General features: G+C 43.6%; 1 protein-coding gene across 1 annotated transcript in view; it reads right to left on the bottom strand.

Moving 5' to 3' along the window:
* The window catches only part of LOC140732891 (uncharacterized), a 795520-nt gene that overhangs the window by 556290 nt on the left and 220156 nt on the right, over positions 1-19074 (bottom strand). The window lies entirely within an intron of this gene.

The raw sequence follows: 19074 nt of genomic DNA, 5'->3' as shown, positions 1-19074 counted from the left end.
TAGGTTGAGTGAACCTGGTCTTTTCTCCTTGGAGCGACAGAGGATGAGAGGTGACCTGGTAGAGGTGTAGAAGATGATGAGAGGCATTGATTGTGTGGAGAGTCAGAGGCATTTTCCCAGGGCTGAAATGGCTAACACAAGAAAACACAGTTCTAAGGTGCTTGGAAGTAGGTACAGAGGAGATGTTAGGGGTTAGATTTTTTACGCAGAGAGTGGTGAGTGTTTGGAATGGGCTGCCGGCAATGGCAGTGGAGGCGGATACAATAGGGTTAGGTACATGGGGCTTAGAAAAATAGAGGGCTATGGGCTTGATTTCAACATATCAGTACAGAATGTGAGGTGCAGATGGCTATGATGCATGCAGTTGGGACTATGCATAACAATGATTTGGCTTGGACTAGATGGACCAAAGGGCCTATTTCTCTGTTTTGTTCTCTGCGACTCCAATAATACTCTGATCTGTAACTTCCACAGTCAGTGCTTTGCTGCTAATGACTGAACCCAGAAATTTACAGAATGGGTGAAGAAGCTGCCCAGTGACTGTCCCTGTGCTCAAAGTCCCATCACTGAGCAGGTATTGTCTTCCCCATTCCCTTTCACTCAGTCTGTCACTCAACAAGTTCATTGTTTACAGGAACTCACAGAACTCATAGAGAAGGGAATCCCAACAGAGGATTACCCGCTCTTCCTCAGCCTGGTGATGGGGAAAGGCTCCCAGTCCCAGGGAGTGATGTGAGAATCCTTTGTGGAAATGTGGAATCGGTTGGCAAAGTTGGACAAAATGCTGAAAGCAGTTCTGGAGCTCGGTTCGGTAAAACAACACACTGAACTGAAAATCACATTGAAACATTGTAGACTGAACAATGTTATAGAACATAGACCTAGAACAGAGAACAGTACAGCACAGGAACAGGCCCATGAGCCCTCAATATTCTTAGCTTCCTGACAGTGGCCAAGTGAATTAATAACCAAACGGCCCAGTAAACCAATCCATTATGCAGATGCAATGTCCATATCCCTCCAGTTTCCTCAGATTCATGTGCCTGTGTAAGAGTCTCTTAAAAGTCCTGACTGCAGCTGCCTCTACCAAACCCCAGGTGTTCATTCCAGGCACCAACAAATCTGAGTAAAAGAACCTGCCTTTCACACAGAGGTTGCCTTTCTCCTTTGTACTTGCTTCATCTCACACTGAATGCATGCCCTCTGGTATTAGACATTTCAACTCCTCGAAAGCGATACTGTCGGTCTACTCTATCTATATCTCTCTTAATCTTATAAACCTCTTTCAGATTTCCTCTCAGTCTCCACCGCTCCAGAGAAAACAACCCAAGTTTGTCCAACCAAATGCCCTGTATTCCAGGCAGCATCCTCGTAAACCTCTTTTCTACCCTCTTCAGATCTTCCCCATCCTTCCCAGAAGAGGGCAACCAGACCGTATGAAATACTCCATGATGCAAAAGTTGCTGCAATGCAATGTTTGCATTTGTCCTACCGAGCCGAGGTGCACAACTTCGCGTTTGGCCTGTTTAGAACTCCATCTGCCATTTCTCTGACCATATCTGCAACTGATCAACAGGATATCCTGCTGTATTCTTTGACAGTTATCTAGTCTATCCACAATGAAGGATTTTCTTGCCAGAGCTTTTGCACACAATTGATATCTGATTTGCTTGCTAAATGCCACTTAAAACAGTCAGATTTCCAAATATCACTCCACTTCTTCCCACTTGCAAATTCTCCAGCAACATTTGCATCACCACAATGCACAGGTAACACCAGTTTCTGTATTGTAGATAAATATTTCCTCTGAACCCTCCCCCAGGTGACTGACGGTGGTGAACTCATTGACGGCAATGCCAATGAATATGAAGGGAAGGGCAGTAGTCTATCTCATTGGAGTTTGGCACATTTGTGATGTGAAAGCTACTTGTTGCCCAGGGCAAAGTAGCTCATGGAGATGCCCTCACCTACAAGATGTGCATCCAGCTGCAGCTTGTAACCCTGTACATTAAGGAGTTGGAACTTGAAATGGATGAATTCCGGATCATCCAGGAGATGGAGGGGGTGATAGATATGACATGAAGAGAGGTGAGTTACACCGAAGGTGCAGGACACAGGAAACTGGGTGAGAGTCAGGAAGGGGAATGAGGTTAAATAGCATTATCACTATCTTCCAAGAGAGAATGGGTCAAAACATGTCCTTACGGGTAGAAAAGTCCAGTACAAGAGGAGATAGAACAAACAACACACACAAAATGCTGGAGGAACTCAGAGGCCAGGGAGCATCTATGGAAAAGAGAACTAATGCTGAGTTCCTCCAGCATCTTGTGTGTGTTGCTTGGATTTCCAGCATCTACAGATTTTCTCTTGTTTGTGATTGGAGGTAGAACAAAGGTGATTTTCTCAACTGCTAATGGAAAGATTTTGTTCCTTTTCTCCGAGTTCCTAATCCTTGCATTTAGACAGCTGGAGCTCAGCTCTGTTCCCATTCCCTCATCAGCCGGAAGCTCGCCGGGGCCCGTGTACGGATCGTGGGGCTGAGAGAGAGGGACGAGAGCAGGAATGTCTCGGGATTGTGGGTCGCGGTGCTCAGAGTTCATCGCAATTGTTCTGAGTCGGTATTAGGGAATCTACCCTTCCCGCAGCGAAACTGCCGAAGCCCTTTTGTAATTGCGCGCATGCGCGTTATTCGGCGTCTGCAGCAACCTTGACGCCTCCGCATTTGAAGGCGAATTTGTGACCGCAGGGATATATGGGTAATCACGGTGCCATTAAAAGTCGCTGAGAGCCCCGGTTTCATGTTCATACCTCATTTTTTTTGTGTGTATAGAAAACTCAGCAGTTGTTTTAACGCAGAAAGCGGCTCCCATAAACAATATACTCAATATCAGCAGGTATCTAATGCCAAAGTAAAATCCTCTTACAAATGCAGATATAAAACACAAGAGATCCCTGCTGCTGCTGGAAATACAGCCACACACACACACAAAATGCTGGAGGAACTCTGCAGTTCAGGTAGCAACTAAGCAGAGGAGTACGCAGTCTAGGGGCTCGGCTCCATCGAAAATTCACTCGCTCGTCTGCTGTCAGACTTTAAAGGTGCATTGTATCAACCCAGCTGTCTGAAGTACAGTCCTTTGAAATGAGTGAAAATCACCCAAAACGTTGAAAAGAGCGGGGAAGAAGGAATTTACCCACCTTCGTCCAGAGCCCTGAACAACGTCAAAACCACAGTGAGCTAATTCAGCCTGGAGAAAATCATGCAGGGAATTCATGCAGGTGCATAAGGTGATGAGCGGCATTGGTCGTGTGAATAGCCAGAAGGGCTGAAACGGCTAACACGAGGGGCATAGTTTTAAGCTGCTTGGAAGTAGGTACAGAGAAGATGTCAGAGCCAATTTGTGTGTGTGTGTGGAATGCACTGCCAGCGACAGTGGTAGAGGCGGATACAATTCGGTCTTTGTGGTTGGGAAGGTGACAAGATATGCCAAAGCCAGCATGGTTTTCTGAAAGGAAAATCATGCCTGAATAACCTACTGCAAATCTTTGAGAAAATTATAAGCAGGGTAGATAAAAGAGATGCACTAGACATGGTGTACTTGGATTTTCACAAGGCCTTTGACAAGATGCCACACATGAGGCTGCTTAGCAGGACAAGAGCCCATGGAATTACAGGGAAGTTACTAGCGTGGGTGGAGCATTGGCTGGTCGGCAGAAAACAGAGAGTGGGAATGAAGGGATCCTATTCATGTAGAAGCACCATCTGGATTCGAGTAAGAATTTTGATTATGTTCCCCTAATTAAGCCAGGTCAGGGTGGCAGTGAGCATAGACCCAGGGGAACTTGGCTTTGTGGAATCCGAAATGACTTGACCACAGAAGGCAGAGGGTGGTGGTAGAGTGAGCGTATTCTCTCTGGAAGCCGGTACCCAGGAGTGTTCTGAACCGATCTGTTCAGGCAACCCTGTTCGTTGTGATTTTTACTTCACTCAGAAGGTGATGTGAATGTGGTTGCAAGTTCAATTGCAGCATTGAAGAGAAGTTGGTGGGTACATGGATGAGGGAGGTATTGACAGCTATAGTCTGGCTGCACATGGATGGGTCCAGGCAGAAAATGACACAGACTAGATGGACCAAAAGCTCTGTTTCTGTGCTGTAAGAGAATGAATTACATTGTGCATCCTACAAAAGTCAATTTCAAGGACATTTTCAAATTCTCACTGCTATGGGCAGAAGTTCCCATTTGCTTCAAAAAGGCAAAAATTATACCAGTGCCCAAGAAGAACAATGTGGGGTGTCTTAGCGACTATAGCCCAGTAGCACTCACATCAACAGTGATGAAATGCTTTGAGAGGTTGGTCATGACTAGACTGAACTCCTGCTTCAGCAAGGATCTGGACCCATTGCAATTTGCCTTTTGCCACAATCTCAATGGATCTCCACATGGCTTTTGACCACCTAGACAACACAAACACCTCTGTCAGGATGCTGTTCATCGACTGTAGCTCAGCATTCCCACAATCCTGATTGAGAAGTTGCAGAACCTGGGCCTCTGTATCTCCCTCTGCAATTGGATCCTCGACTTCCTAACTGGAAGACCACAGTCTGTACGGATTGGTGACAACATATCCTCCTCGCTGATAATCAACACTGGCGCACCTCAGGGGTATGTGTTTAACCCACTGCTCTACTCTCTGTATACACATGGCTGTGTGGCAAGGCATAGCTCAAATACCATCGATAAATTTGCTGACGATACAACCATTGTTGGTGGACTTTCAGGTGGTGATGAGAGGGCGTACAGGAGTGAGATATGCCAACTACTGGAGTGGTGCCGCAGCAACAACCTGGCACTCAACGTCAGTAAGACGAAAGAGCTGATTGTGGACTTCAGGAAGCGTAAGATGAAGAAACACATACCAGTCCACATAGAGGGATCAGAAGTGGAGAGAGTGAACAGCTTCAAGTTCCTAAGACATGTCAACAAATACGCTCAAAAACTTCTATAGTGGAGAGCATTCTGACAGGTTGCATCACTGTCTGGTATGGAGGGGCTACTTCGCGGGACCGAAAGAAGATTTACAACCTTGTAAATCTAGTCAGCTCCATCTTGGGCACTAGCCTACAAAGTATTTAGGACATCTTCAGGGAGCGGTGTCTCAGAAAGACAGCGTCCATTATTAAGGACCTCCAGCACCCAGGGCATGCACTTTTCTCACATTTGCCATCGAGTAGGAGGTAGAGAAGCCTGAAGACACACACTCAGCGATTCACAGACATCTTCTTCCCCTCTGCCATCTGATTCCTAAATGTACATTGAATCCGTGAACACTACCTCACTTTTTAAATATACAGTATTTCTGTTTTTGCACATTTAAAAAAATCAATTCAATATATTTATTATTCAATAAAATAATAGTTTATTTATTATTATTCTCTCTCTGCCAGATTATGTATTGTGTTGAATTGTTGCTGCTAAGTTAACAAAATTTCACGTCACATGCCGGTGATAATAAACCTGTGTGGTGGTTCAGTCTGAAGTCCGTGATCCGGACTCCGGGTTTTCGGGCGGTCCCTTGCTGCGGTTGGACTTAACTAGAAACACCTGAGGCTCATTTTGGAACTGGGAATATAAGTGGCCCTGGTACTGAGTGTGGTTGAGGGTTTGTCTTGTCAAGATACTCATGGCATAGATGGCTGGTGGAAGGTTAGAACGGGCTCTTGCCATCCTGGAGGCCGCGTTGGAGAACCATGGCTTCTGGGAGCTTTGCTGGTAGTAGTTGGAGCGGTCATTGCGGTATGGATTCAGCTGTTTCCCGGACCAGCTGGGTGGCCGTCAGCCACTCTGAGTTAGGTAGGGATCCGGTTGCTTCCGTAGCCAGCCAAGGCTGCTGGCCGTAACGGCTACTCGGAGCTACCCCGATGCAGAGGTGGAACTGTCTGTCGTTCCTTGGTGTTTGTTTCTTCCTGTCCTTGCCCCTGTGGGGTAAGTCTGGCTGTTCTGCTGTTGCCTTGTGGGGGGAATCTGTCTTGTCTTGTCTTTGCCTCTGTCGGGTAGGTCAGGCTGTTCTGCCAAGCCTGTAGCCTCTACCCAAGCCTCCAGCCTCAAGACCCCAAGTCCCTAGCCAAGCCTCGTCATGTCCTCGCCTGGGTTTGGGGGTCTGAGCCCAAGGCAAGACCCAGGTTCTGGAACCTTGTCCTGTCTCGGTCTCGGAGTTCACCCCAGGCTCCTTGTTCCCAGTCCCTCGTCCTGGTCCTGCTTCCCCTGCCTAGACTGCATCCGTCCTGTCCTTGGGTTCTGTCTCGTCCTGTTTCTGGGACTCTGTCTCGTCCTGTTTCCGGGACTCCGGTGTCTGTGTCCTGCAGTTGGGTCCTGATTCAATACCTGACTTATGACAACCTGATTCTGATCTCTGGAGGCCCATCACAGGAAAGCAGCATCCATAATCAGGGACTGCCACCACCCAAGACTATTATTGCTGCCATCAGGAAGAAGGTGTATGATCCTCAGGACTTACACCACCAAGCTCATGAACAGTTATTACCCTTCAACCATCAAACTCTTGAACCAGATGGGATAATTTTATGCAGATCCACTCGCTCCATCACTGAACTATTCCCAAACCTTCCTGGAATCACTTTCAAGGATTCTTTATTTCATATTCTTGATATTTATTTCGTGTTTGTTCATGTTCCCTCTTTTGTATTTGCAGTTTGTTGTAATTTGCACATTTTCTGTCCATCCTGTTCGGTGCACTCTTTCATTGATTCTATTATTGTTCTTGGATTTATGGAGTTTGCCCACAGAGTAAAAAGAAAAGAATTTCAGGATTGTACATGGTGACATGCATATACTTTGATATTAACTTTACTTCGTAAATTTTAAATAGTACATTTGAATTTCTAAATGTTTCTCTCAACACAAGAATGGATTGTGAGTTCTGAAGGTTCACCGCCTACTGGGTGAATTATTTTGTTCTGATCTGAATGGGTATCCCATCATGGTGACCCCTCTTTTGAGGCACCGCAGTTACTAGAAAGAATCCTAAATCAAACTGGAAAGCCTCAGATTCTCTATCTCACTGACACACACCCACACATCTGCTTCAAATGGGTGACAATCTTACTAGTGATCAAGAAAAGCAGGGTGAACTGCCTCAATCATTATTGCCCAGTGGTGCTCACATGAAGAGCTTTGAGGGGTTGGTTATGACTAGAATCAGCTCCTGTGCCTGGACCTGGACCCACTGCAATTTGCCGATCGCCACAGTATGTCTACAGCAGATGCAATCTCACTGTCTCCCCAGTCAGTCTTAGATCACCAGGACAAAATCAATACACGTCAGGCTGCTGATTACTGCTAAGCATTCAACACAATCAGACTCTTGATTGTAATCAACAAGCTCCAAAACCTGGGCCTCTGTACCTCCTTCTGCAACTGGATCCTCACCAGGAGACCACAGTCTGTGTGGATCAGAAATAACATCTGCTCCTTGCTGACAATCAACACCGGCACACCTCAACGATGCGTGCTCAGCCCACTGCTCTACTCTCTCTACACCGTCTGTGTAGCTAGGCTCATCTATAAACTTGCTGATGACACAACTATTGTTGGTGGAATTTCAGACGGTGACAAGGAGGAGTACAGGAGTGAGATAGATCAGCAAGTTGAGTGGTGTCACAGCAACTACCTTGCACTCAACATCATTAAGACAAAGGAATTGATTGTGGACTTCAGGAAGGGGAAGTTGAGGGAACACACACCAGTCCGCATCGTGGGATCAGAAGTGAAAAGGGTGAGCCGTTTCCATTTCCTGCCTGTCAACATCTCTAAGGAACTATCCTGGGCCCAACATATTGATGCAGTTACAAAGAAGGCACAACATCAGCTATATTTCATTCGGAGATTGAGGGGAATCGGTCTGTCACTAAAGACACTTGCAAATTTCTACAGATGTACTGTGGAGAGCATTCTAACTGGTTGCATCACTGCCTGGTGTGGAGAGGCCACTGCACAGGATCGGAAAATGCTGCAGAAAGTTGTAAACTCAGCCAGCTCCTTCATGGGCACTGGACTCCACAGCATCCAGGACACAGTCAAAAGATGATACCACAAAAAGGTGGCATCCATCATTAAGGACCCCCAGCACCCAGGACATGCCTTCTTCTCATTGCTACCATCAAGGAGGATGTACAGAACCCTGAAGGCACACTCAACGTTTCATGAACAGCTTCTTCCTCTCTGCTATCAGATTTCTGAATGGACAATGAACCCATACACACTTCCTCAGTATTTTCTCCCTCGTTGTGCACTACCTTTTAAATTTAATTTTATACATACTGATTGTAATTTATAGTTTTTATTACTTGGTATTGGAATGTACCGCTGTCACAAAACAACAAATTTCACCACATAGGCCGGTGATATTCAACCTGATTCTGATACACAAACACACACAGCTGGGCTCAGACATACAACACTCCCACATTCCTCCCTTTGTGACACCCTGCTTGCTCCGTGGCCCCCGGTATGAAGCTCAAACTGTTGCAACACCTGCCCTTTAAATTCATGTATCTGTTCACTGTTTGAGCTCGATATTAAATGAACACCATTGAATGGGAAGGAAGGTTTGAATACAAGAATAAAGATCTCCTCTGAAGGTATGTGGGGTCCTGGTGAGAGCGTACATGGAACACTGTGACAGGTCTGGTCCCTCTACCGAAGTCAGACTGTGGGATGAAGGGAATGAAGAGAAGGTTTCCCAGCTTCATTTGGGGGTTGTCCTCAGAGAGATTACACTGACTGGGCCTATCTCAAAATTAGAGATTTGAGAGATGGTCTGACTGAGACAGACACAGCTCCACATGGTAGAGGCAGGAATGATGATTCCCCTGGCTAGTGGAACCAGGAGTCACCGACTCAAAAATCACAGCCCAGTAGGACTGAGATGATGAGAAATTTCCTCACCCAGAGTGTAGTGAATCTTTGAAATTCAAAGGGCAAATTTAGATGTTGGGAACATTGCAAGAAAGGTGTGCTGAGGGCAAAGATCAGGCATGTTCTGTGTTAAAGGCACAACGGGCCGAATGGCCGGATCCTGTTGCTTATTTTGTGAAGTACCAGTTTACCCTTGCGCCTCGTTCTCCTTTGGCCTTCAGCCTGTCCGATTACACGAGGGTGCGGTGAGAGCACCAGAGTTCCACGGCAGCCGCTTCGGGCCAGCTCCTGTCTCTCAGTTGCGGGAGACAGGTCTGGGAGGGAACTCCAGAAAACAGGCCCCGATCCACGGCGGGAAAGGCCGGGCATCCGCATTGTGGCTGTAACATCTCACGGAATCCCCGCCAGTCTCTTCACCTCTGCCATCGGAGGGATTCAAGACTCCGGCCGGTGTTGCAGTCTTTACCCGAGGTGCAGCTCCCGATCTCTGGCCTCTCTGCAGATCCATTCGCTCTCGATTCCAAACTTCGATACGCTCCGGACGCTCAGCGTCCCGCCCAATGGAACACCTCAGCCAATGGGAGCAAGAGTCTCTCAGCGTTGTTCGACGATTGGCTGGGAATGTGTCTGAGGACGGGCTGCGGCCGGGAGCTGGAGCTGTCAGTCTCAGTTTGTTCCCAGAATCAAAGGAAGTTCCCCGAGGCTCAAATTTCAAAGTAAATCAGAGTGTCAAAATACAGAGTACAGATAAATCACCACGTACAACACCGATATTCATTTTCCTGCGGACATACTCAGAAAATCTGTAGAATAGTAACGACAACAGGATCAATGACAGATCAACCAGAGTGCAGAAGACAACAAACTGTGCAAATGCAAATTTAAGTAAATAGCAATAAATAACGAGACATGAAACAACCGCAGCGGCTGCTGATGGATCTCCGGAGCTCTCACCGCTCCCCTGTGCAATCCGACAGGCCGAAGGCCAAGGGAAAATGAGGCGCAAAGGTAAACTCAAGTTTTAGAAAATAAGAAACAGGAGCAGGCGTGGCGATTCGACCCTTGCGCATGTTTGCCATTCACTCAGAAAATGCCTGACCTTTCACCTCTGCGCCACTTTGCTTCAACGTCCCCATCACCTCTGAGCCCCCAAATATGTCTGCTCAATTCAGAAACCTTGTGCAGAAAATTCCAAAGATTCACTGCACTCTGGGTGAGTAAATTTCTCCTCATCTCAGTCCTGCTGAGGTGAACTCGGGTATTGAATCTGTGGCCCCTGGTTGCACACCCCAGCGTGATGAAACATCAGTCCTGCTCCAATCCTGTGATATCCTGTGGGATTGCATCTGTCTCTTATCCCTCTGATTCTGAGACAGGCCCAATGCGATCAGTCTCGGACAAGCCACCTCTAATGTCACTAATATTGATACAAGCCCAGTACAATGGTTGGTTGCGGGAGCATCTCAATGAACGGCAAGTGAGTGCAGTTATCCTCTGTTGTTCGAAAGCATGATGGTTGATGAATCTAGTGGTGCGAGTCCTGAGGCTCCTGTACCTTCTACCTGATTTCAGCAGCGAGTAAATCCTGATCTGGGTGGTGAGCATCTCTGATGATGGATGCTGCTCTACTCCGATGCGCTCAGTGGTTGGGAGGGCTGGGCCGAATCCAACACCTTGTGTCGGTTCATCAGGAGGGCGATGACATAATTTTATCATCGTGCCAAATCCTACCTGGCTGGCGGCGGGAGGGGCCCTCCCAGTCTGATCCTTGCTGCATGCCCGGAGATCACTCCCACAGCGCGCTGCCCCGAGATTACTGCAGTGGAGACGAGAGGGCCCCTCCCAGTCTGATCCTTGCTGCATGCCCGGGGATCACTCCCACAGCGCGCTGCCCCGAGATTACTGCAGTGGAGACGAGAGGGCCCCTCCCAGTCTGATCCTTGCTGCATGCCCGGAGATCACTCCCACAGCGCGCTGCCCTGAGATTACTGCAGTGGAGACGAGAGGGCCCCTCCCAATCTGATCCTTGCTGCATGCCCGGAGATCACTCCCACAGCGCGCTGCGCCGAGATTACTGCACTGGAGACGAGACGGTCACTCACCTCTTTGCGGACTGTGGGCTAGCGAAGATCTGTGGAGAAAGATGCAAGGGCCTGTGCCACAGCAGCTGCGTGACAGGAGAATCACTGATCCTCGGGTAAAGGCATTCCACGGTTTATCATTGTGAATATCTTATGGTGAATTAAGTTTATTTTGATCAGCTTCTGTGCTTTGTCCAGAGTTGTCGAAACTGGCCTTGCATTGGAGCAGGGACAGAAATGGGTAAGTGGGTAATTTTCTTCAGGACTTCACAAAACAAAATAATGTTTTCCACCCTGTGACGTGGAATGTCCAGTCTTGTGCTTTTTACTGCAGGGGACTTCCAGGGGAAGATCCCTTCAATCGCAGGGATGAGGCCTGTGGAGATTCAGTTGACGTTTCTGTCGCACTGGGTTTTTACGGGATGGGGTTGCCAGCCCCATGCCCAACCCTCCTCCATTTGCAGCGGGGCTTGGGCAGTCCATGGCCGAGTTTTTTTTATATTTCCGACCAGTTTAATGTGTTTCCGATCCCACCCTGCTGTGGAAATCAGCACGATTTTTTTCTTTCTGTTTCTATATATGATGATATTCCTTTTAGAGTTACGGACTCATTTAAATATTTAGGTATTATTATCACAAAAAATCATAAAGATCTTTACAAAGCTAATTTGGTTCCTTTAGTGGATTTTATGAAGCAATTATTTTGTAGATGGAATCCACTTACACTTTCGTTAGTTGGTCGAATTCATGCAGTTAAAATGATGATTTTACCAAAATCTTTATATGTATTTCAAAATATCCCTTTTTTTAAACTAAGAAGTTCTTCGATCAGGTTGACTCCATTATTTCATCTTTTGTTTGGAATAATAAAAGACCAAGAATTGCTAAATATCATTACAAAAATGTTTTAAAAAGATGGAGGTCTTGCTTTGCCTAATTTAAGAATGTATTATTGGGCTGTTAATATACGTTATATGTGTTTTTGGTTATATTGGGCTGATAGAGATGAACGACCACCTTGGGCTGATTTGGAATTGAATGCTGTAAAACAGTTTCATTTAACCTCATTATTAGGAGCTTCTCTGCCTGTACAACTGGCCAAAAATTACTAATTTAAATTTATATCCTCTAATTAAGCAGTCATTACAAATTTGGTTCCAGTTTCGCAATTTTTTTAAATCTTAAAAACATTTAAACTTTTTAGTTTATTTTATCGAAATTATTTATTTAAATATTCATTAAGTGATCCCACTTTTCTTCTTTGGAGGAATAAAGGGGTTTATTTCTTCACGGATTTGTTCCAAGATGGCCGACTGATGTCTTTTGAGAAAGTAGTAACTAAATACTCTCTCTCATATTCACATTTCCTGCAATATCTTCAGGTCAGACACTTCTTACAAAAATACTTAAGTAATTTTCAATATATACAAGATTCTGACCTGTTAGATATTATTTTAAAAATTAATCCTTTAGTGAAGGGTTTTATTGGGAAAATTTATAATTTATTGTTACAGCAACACAATTACCCTTCAGTTAAGATTAAGCAAGATTGGGAGAGAGCGCTTAAAATGACCCTGATAACAGAGGATTGATTGCGGATTTTGAAGTTGGTCAATTCTTCTTCGATTTGTGCCAATCACTCTTTAATTCAATTAAAAATTGTACATCGTGGACTTCCGGTAAGATGGCGATTGTTTAGCTGCTCCGAACTTTTGTTCCGTTAATGTCGCTATCTTTGCACTAAATGTCTCCATTTTTTAAACCTTAGTTAGGAATTTTCTCGGTATCTCTTACTTGCCTGTGAACATATCTAACCTACAATGTCTAGCAAGAGTTCTAAATCCGGGAGAAAAGAAGCTATGGCCCCCTCGGACGAGACCTTGGTTGCGATCGGAAAGCTCCGAGACGAAATTTTAAAGGAATTTAAAACCGCTTTCAAACAGTTGGAAGACAAACTGGATCGGATCAACGACAAAGTGGACAAGCATGCTGAACACTTATCTCGCATCGATTCGACTTCTGAAGATTTAGAAAGTCGTGTTCGATACTTGGAGACTCTCTGTTCCAACTTAGAGGAAAAAAGTAACAAACTCCTTTCCAAAATGGTGAATCTCGAAATTCGCAGCAGACGCTGCAATATCAGAATTCTTGGATTACCAGAGGCGACCGAAAAGGGATCAACCGTGAAGTTTTTCGCCGAGTTTCTCTGTGAGATATTCGGGAAAGATTTTCTTCCGAATCCGCCCGACCTCGAACGGGCACACAGAGTTTACGTTCCCTCCGGAATTCTGGGCTCCCGTCCGCGACCAGTAATCTTGTGTTTCCATCAATACCAGGTAAAACACAGTCTGATTGTAGAAGCACGTCGCATGGGGTTCTCTTCCTTTCCAGGATACAACCATTCGCTTTGTGGAAGATTTTGCACCCCAGACCTTAAAGATGAGCGCTGAGTTTAAAGGCGCAATGAAAGTGCTTTTTGATCGTGGTTTCAAACCTTCTCTTCGCAATCCTGCTGATCTACGAATCAAGCTTAATACTGGAAAGTACAGGTGGCTCAGGTCGGTGAAGGAAGCTGAAGCATTTGTGGCAAGTCTTCCGGCTATCCAGTCATCTTCGGAATCTGATCGGACCTCCTAAAGTGGTGGATAAGTACTCCTCGTAGTAAAATTACTTTTTCTGGACTCAGACTTCACTTGAATCACTCAGACATTATTCATTGAAACTCTAAGGGCTGTTGACAATCTCTCCCGGGATTTGGTGTGTGTGTAATCTATTTTTACTCTTGTATAACCTTATTTACAGAGTTTTACAACTGCCTCTAACTTGTTCTGGAGGTTCGAAGTCTTTAGTGAAGGCCTCCCTGTTTGTTGGCTCACAGTTTAATTGCTGATTAATTTTTCCTTTTTTAATATATATTTATTTATTTTATCTTTTTTTTCCTTTCTTCACCCCTTTTTTTCTAATCTCTGAATTTTTTTCTCTCCTCTCTGTAAATGGTTGATAAATACTCGTCTTGAATTTATAATTTTCCCCTTCCTCTCCCCCCTTTTTTTTTACCTTTTTTTCCCCCTTTCTCTTACTTTTTTCTTCTATAATTTTTCGCGGGTAGGTTAGTTTTGGTTTTCTTCCGATTTTCTCTGTATTAAGTTTTATATTTCTGCAGAAGGTGTTCTAATCTGTAGTTATGTTTTCTAGTGCATAAACTAGTTATTATTTGCTATAGTATTTATACGGAACTGTTGTCAATGACACAGATCTGGAAGTTGTATTTGGGTTAATTTTTTTGGTAAAGCTAGCTACTTGTTTTGGTAGCCGTCTAGTTTTGGTTTGTGTGGGTGGGGTGGATTTTCCAGTTCCAACATCACTCACTGTATTTATTGTTTCTCTTTATTGCTCAGGACATGTATATGTTTTGATTTTACGAATCTATGTTTACATCTCTGCTCCCAGACTGCTAGTGTACTGCTTGACTTTTTTTATGCCTGCTGCCTTTTATGCATTAGTAATTGATAATGACTAGTGCACTTAAATTCGTGAGCTGGAATGTAAAGGGATTGAATCACCCTGTTAAAAGGAGGAAGGTATTCTCACATATCAAACAAAAAGCTGACATTGCTTTCCTTCAAGAAACTCATATTCGTTGTTTTGATAACTCCCGGCTTCTGTCAAAGTGGGCGGGTCAGCATTTCATTCATCCTTTGCCGCTAAAGCTAGGGGAGTCTCCATTCTTATCAACTCAAATATTCATTTTGAACTCCATAATAAAATATCTGATACAAATGGCCGTTTTATTATTGTTTCTGGTAAACTATATAACACTAAATTTGCACTAGCAAACCTGTATACCCCCAACTTAGATGATGTTAACTTTTTTGAACGGTTTTTTTCCTCACTACCAGACTTAAACTCATACTCTCTTATACTGGGTGGTGACTTCAACTGTTGGTTGGATCCTAAACTGGATCGATCGTCCTCTGTTACCAGATCACCTACTAAATCTGCCTTAGCTATCCAATCGTTTCTCTCTAATTTTGGTATCTCTGATATATGGCGTTTCCTCCATCCTACGGAGAGAGATTATTCTTTTTTCTCACATGTTCACCAAACCTTCACTAGAATTGACTATTTCTTACTCGATAACCAACTTATCCCATTTGCCCACTCTTGTGACTATCAGAATATACTGATTTCTGACCATGCCCCAATTACCCTCTCTCTGAACTTTCCTGGTCTCCCTCAGAGGAATAAACACTGGCGGTTCGATACAACTTTATTATCGGATGATGATTTTGTAAAATTTATTAAGGATCAGATAACCTTTTATTTTAACACTAATACATCACCTGAAGTGCCATCCCAGATTGTCTGGGATGCCATGAAAGCATATCTGAGGGGTCAAATAATCTCTTACACAGCAAATCTCAACAGAAGATCCCGTGCAGATCGATCAGACCTCATTAACCAGATTAAAGACCCAAACTAAGAGCCCTGAATTATACAAGAAGCGCGTTGAACTCCAAACTAAATTTAACCTTCTGTCCACTCAACCTGTCGAACGCCAACTTCTCGAAAGCAAGAGTCGCTTTTACATTCATGGGGATAAGTCTGGTAAATTCCTAGCCAATCAGCTGAGGCGTTCCAAAGCCAAACAACATATTACAAAGATCCGGAAGGAGAACGGAGACTTTACATCGGATCATTTAGAAATTAATGACGCATTTAAATTTTTTTATTCTCGGCTTTATTCCTTTGAATCTCTGAATGACAATATCTCTGTTGATCAATTTTTACAGAATCTGAATATCCCCTCACTCTCATCTGATTTCAAAGCCAAACTCAATGCTCCTATATCATCAGAAGAAATATCTTTTGCAATTTCTGCACTGTCCTCAGGGAAATCTCCTGGACCTGATGGGTTCCCTGTGGAATTTTATAAATCATTCTCTTCACTTCTTTCTCCTCAGTTACTTTCAGTATTATCTGACTCGTTTAATTATGGCAAATTGCCACCCTCTTTCAATGAGGCATCTATTATTCTTCTTTTTAAAAAGGGCAAAGACCCAACAGAGTGTTCCTCGTACAGGCCGATCTCTCTGATCAATGTTGATGTAAAGATCTTAGCTAAAGTGTTGGCTCATAGATTAGAAACCGTTATTCCCTCCATTATCTCTGATGACCAAACAGGCTTTATTAAAAACCGTCTCCCTTTTTTTAACATTCGGCGTCTATTTAATATTTTATACTCAGCTCCAACTGGGACTCCTGAATGTGATATTTCCCTCGATGCGGAGAAAGCATTTGATCGTATAGAGTGGAACTACCTTTTTGCAGTCTTAAAAAAATTTGACCTCGGCCAAAGTTTCATCTCTTGGATCCAATTGCTGTACCTGTGTCCTACTGCTTCTGTTTTAACTAATTTTCAGAAATCCCAAGTATTTAATCTCAAACGTGGCACCCGTCAGGGATGCCCCTTAAGTCCCTTTCTCTTTGATTTGCCTATAGAACCTCTGGTGATAGCATTTCGAAACTGTCCTGAATTGACCTGGATTTGGAGAGGGGGTGTTGAGCATAAAGATTCTCTCTATGCTGATGACTTATTACTCTTTCTCTCAAATCCGTCTACATCCTTACCTCTAATGTTTTCACTTCTTGACCAGTTTAGCCAGATCTCTGGCTATAAACTTAATTTACATAAGAGTGAACTTTTCCCAATTAATAAAGAAGCACAAGAACTAATATTTCGTGATCTCCCTTTTAAAGTAGTCCATAATCAATTTACTTATCTTGGAATTACAGTCACAAGGAAGTTTAAAGATCTCTTTCGTGAAAACTTTGTCAATCTTTCATATGCTACAAAACAGAGTCTGGTACAATGGTCACCTCTTTCTATGTCTTTGGTAGGTCGTATTAATGTTGTTAAAATGTATGTTCTCCCCAAAGTTTTATACTTATTTCAATCTATCCCAATTTTTATTCCTAAATCTTTTTTTGATTCATTAGACTCTATTATTTTGTCATATCTGTGGCAGAATAAGCGCTCTAGAATTAATAAAATCCACCTCCAAAAATCTAAAAAAGAGGGCGGCATGGCTTTACCTAACTTTCGCTTATATTATTGGGCAGCTAATATACGTTGTGCTGCCTTCTGGTCTTTCTTCCAAGGCCAACCCGAGTGCCCTAACTGGGTGGCAATGGAGTTGAGCTCCACTAAAGAATTATCTATATCTGCACTTCTTGGCTCTGCACTCCCTAGCAGTCTGCCCAGATCAATAGCTAATCCTCTTGTTAGACACACTTTGCGTATACGGGCTCAGTTTAGGAAATGCTATGGTTTACAGGGGTTTTCCGTTTCTAGCCCTGTCGCACATAATCACCTTTTTTTACCTACTCCGTACGATTCAGCATTCCATGTTTGGTATAGGAAGGGCATTAGACATTTTGAAGATCTTTTCATTGATAATCGCTTCGCTTCTTTTCAGCAGCTCTCTGTTAAGTTCAACCTGCCTAACGCTCACTTTTTCAGATATCTCCAAATCCGACACTTTATTGCTCCTTTAATTCCTAACTTTCCTGAAATGCCTGCGAAAAATGCTATGGACCTATTTCTTTCCATTAATCCACTAGGTAAAGGTTTAATATCAATTATCCGAGACAAACTAGCAGCCTTACGACGGGCCCCTGTGGATAAAATTAAAATGGCCTGGGAGCAGGATTTAAATATCTCCTTATCCGAGGAGAGCTGGGACTCAGCTCTCAAATCGGTTAACTCAACCTCTCTTTGTGCTCGCCATTGCCTTTTACAGTTTAAGATTGTTCATAGAGCCCATATGTCTAAATCTAAACTAACTCGATTCTACCCTGGCATTAGTCCGCTCTGTGATAAATGCAAGAGGGGCGTGGCCTCTCTCATCCATATGTACTGGCTCTGTCCTAGCTTGGAGAAATTCTGGAAAGATGTCTTCACTACATTATCGGGTATTCTGAATCAGCACCTAGAACCAAACCCCTTAATTGCTCTGTTCGGTTTTTGGGGCGAGACAGATGTATGTCTGGGTCCGACCAAATGCCGAATACTATCCTTTGCCTCTTTCCTGGCTAGACGCTTGATCCTCCTTAGATGGAGAAATGTTGCCCCGCCCACTCATGCGCAATGGCTTATCGACATTATGGCCTGCTTGGACCTCGAAAAAATTCATTATTCAGTTCTTAATTCGGATCTAAAGTTCCATAAGGTCTGGGGACCTTTTATCGAGTACTTTCATAACCTTCCTCTTGACTAGGGTTTTTTTTTTACTTTTCCCTTGCTTTCAGCTCCCTTTGTTTTCTGGTAGTAGGCATTACTATCCTCTGTTGCTAATTGTATTCACAGTCTGGGAATTTGACTGTCCTGACCTATACTCTTTATACTGTTTTGTGTTCGGTCTGGAGTTGTTGTTTTTTTTTTTTCTTGTGTTGTGGGGCTTGGGGAGGACACTAAGCTTACTTGTCTTCAATTTAGGTGCTTTTTTGTTAAATTCTCTTCCTTTGTAGCATATTGTTACTGTATGCCTAATTTTGCACTGTATTAATGCTCCTCATTGGGATTTGGGGGTTTTAATTTGTAAAATGTTTTGAAAAACTAATAAAAACATTATTAAAATTAAAAAAAAATTGTACATCGTTACTATTTAACAAAGGAGAGACTGTCTAAAATGTTGATAGTTAGTGTGACAGATGTAAAACCGAAACAGCCACATTGACACATATGTTTTGGTCGTGTTCTGTACTGAAACATTTTTGGAAGTCTATCTTCTCTACAATTTCTAAAGCTTTAAAAATCAATTTACAACCTAATAAATTGACAGTTTTATTTGGTATAATCCCTAATATATTCATGTCATTTCTCCGTCAGACTAACATTTAAATACATTAGTCACATTATTGGCCAGAAGGGCTATTTTGTTGAAATGCCACTGCTCCTACTTCGATGCAAAGGTTTTCTCAGGTGATGTTATGTCTTAGTTTGGAGAAAATTTGAAGTCGAACTTTTGATCCTCGATTCGATTTTGAGAAAAGG

This window comes from Hemitrygon akajei, chromosome 9 (assembly GCF_048418815.1).
Source record: "Hemitrygon akajei chromosome 9, sHemAka1.3, whole genome shotgun sequence".
Lineage (NCBI taxonomy): Eukaryota > Metazoa > Chordata > Chondrichthyes > Myliobatiformes > Dasyatidae > Hemitrygon > Hemitrygon akajei.
This window is presented reverse-complemented; position numbering and strand designations above follow the sequence as displayed.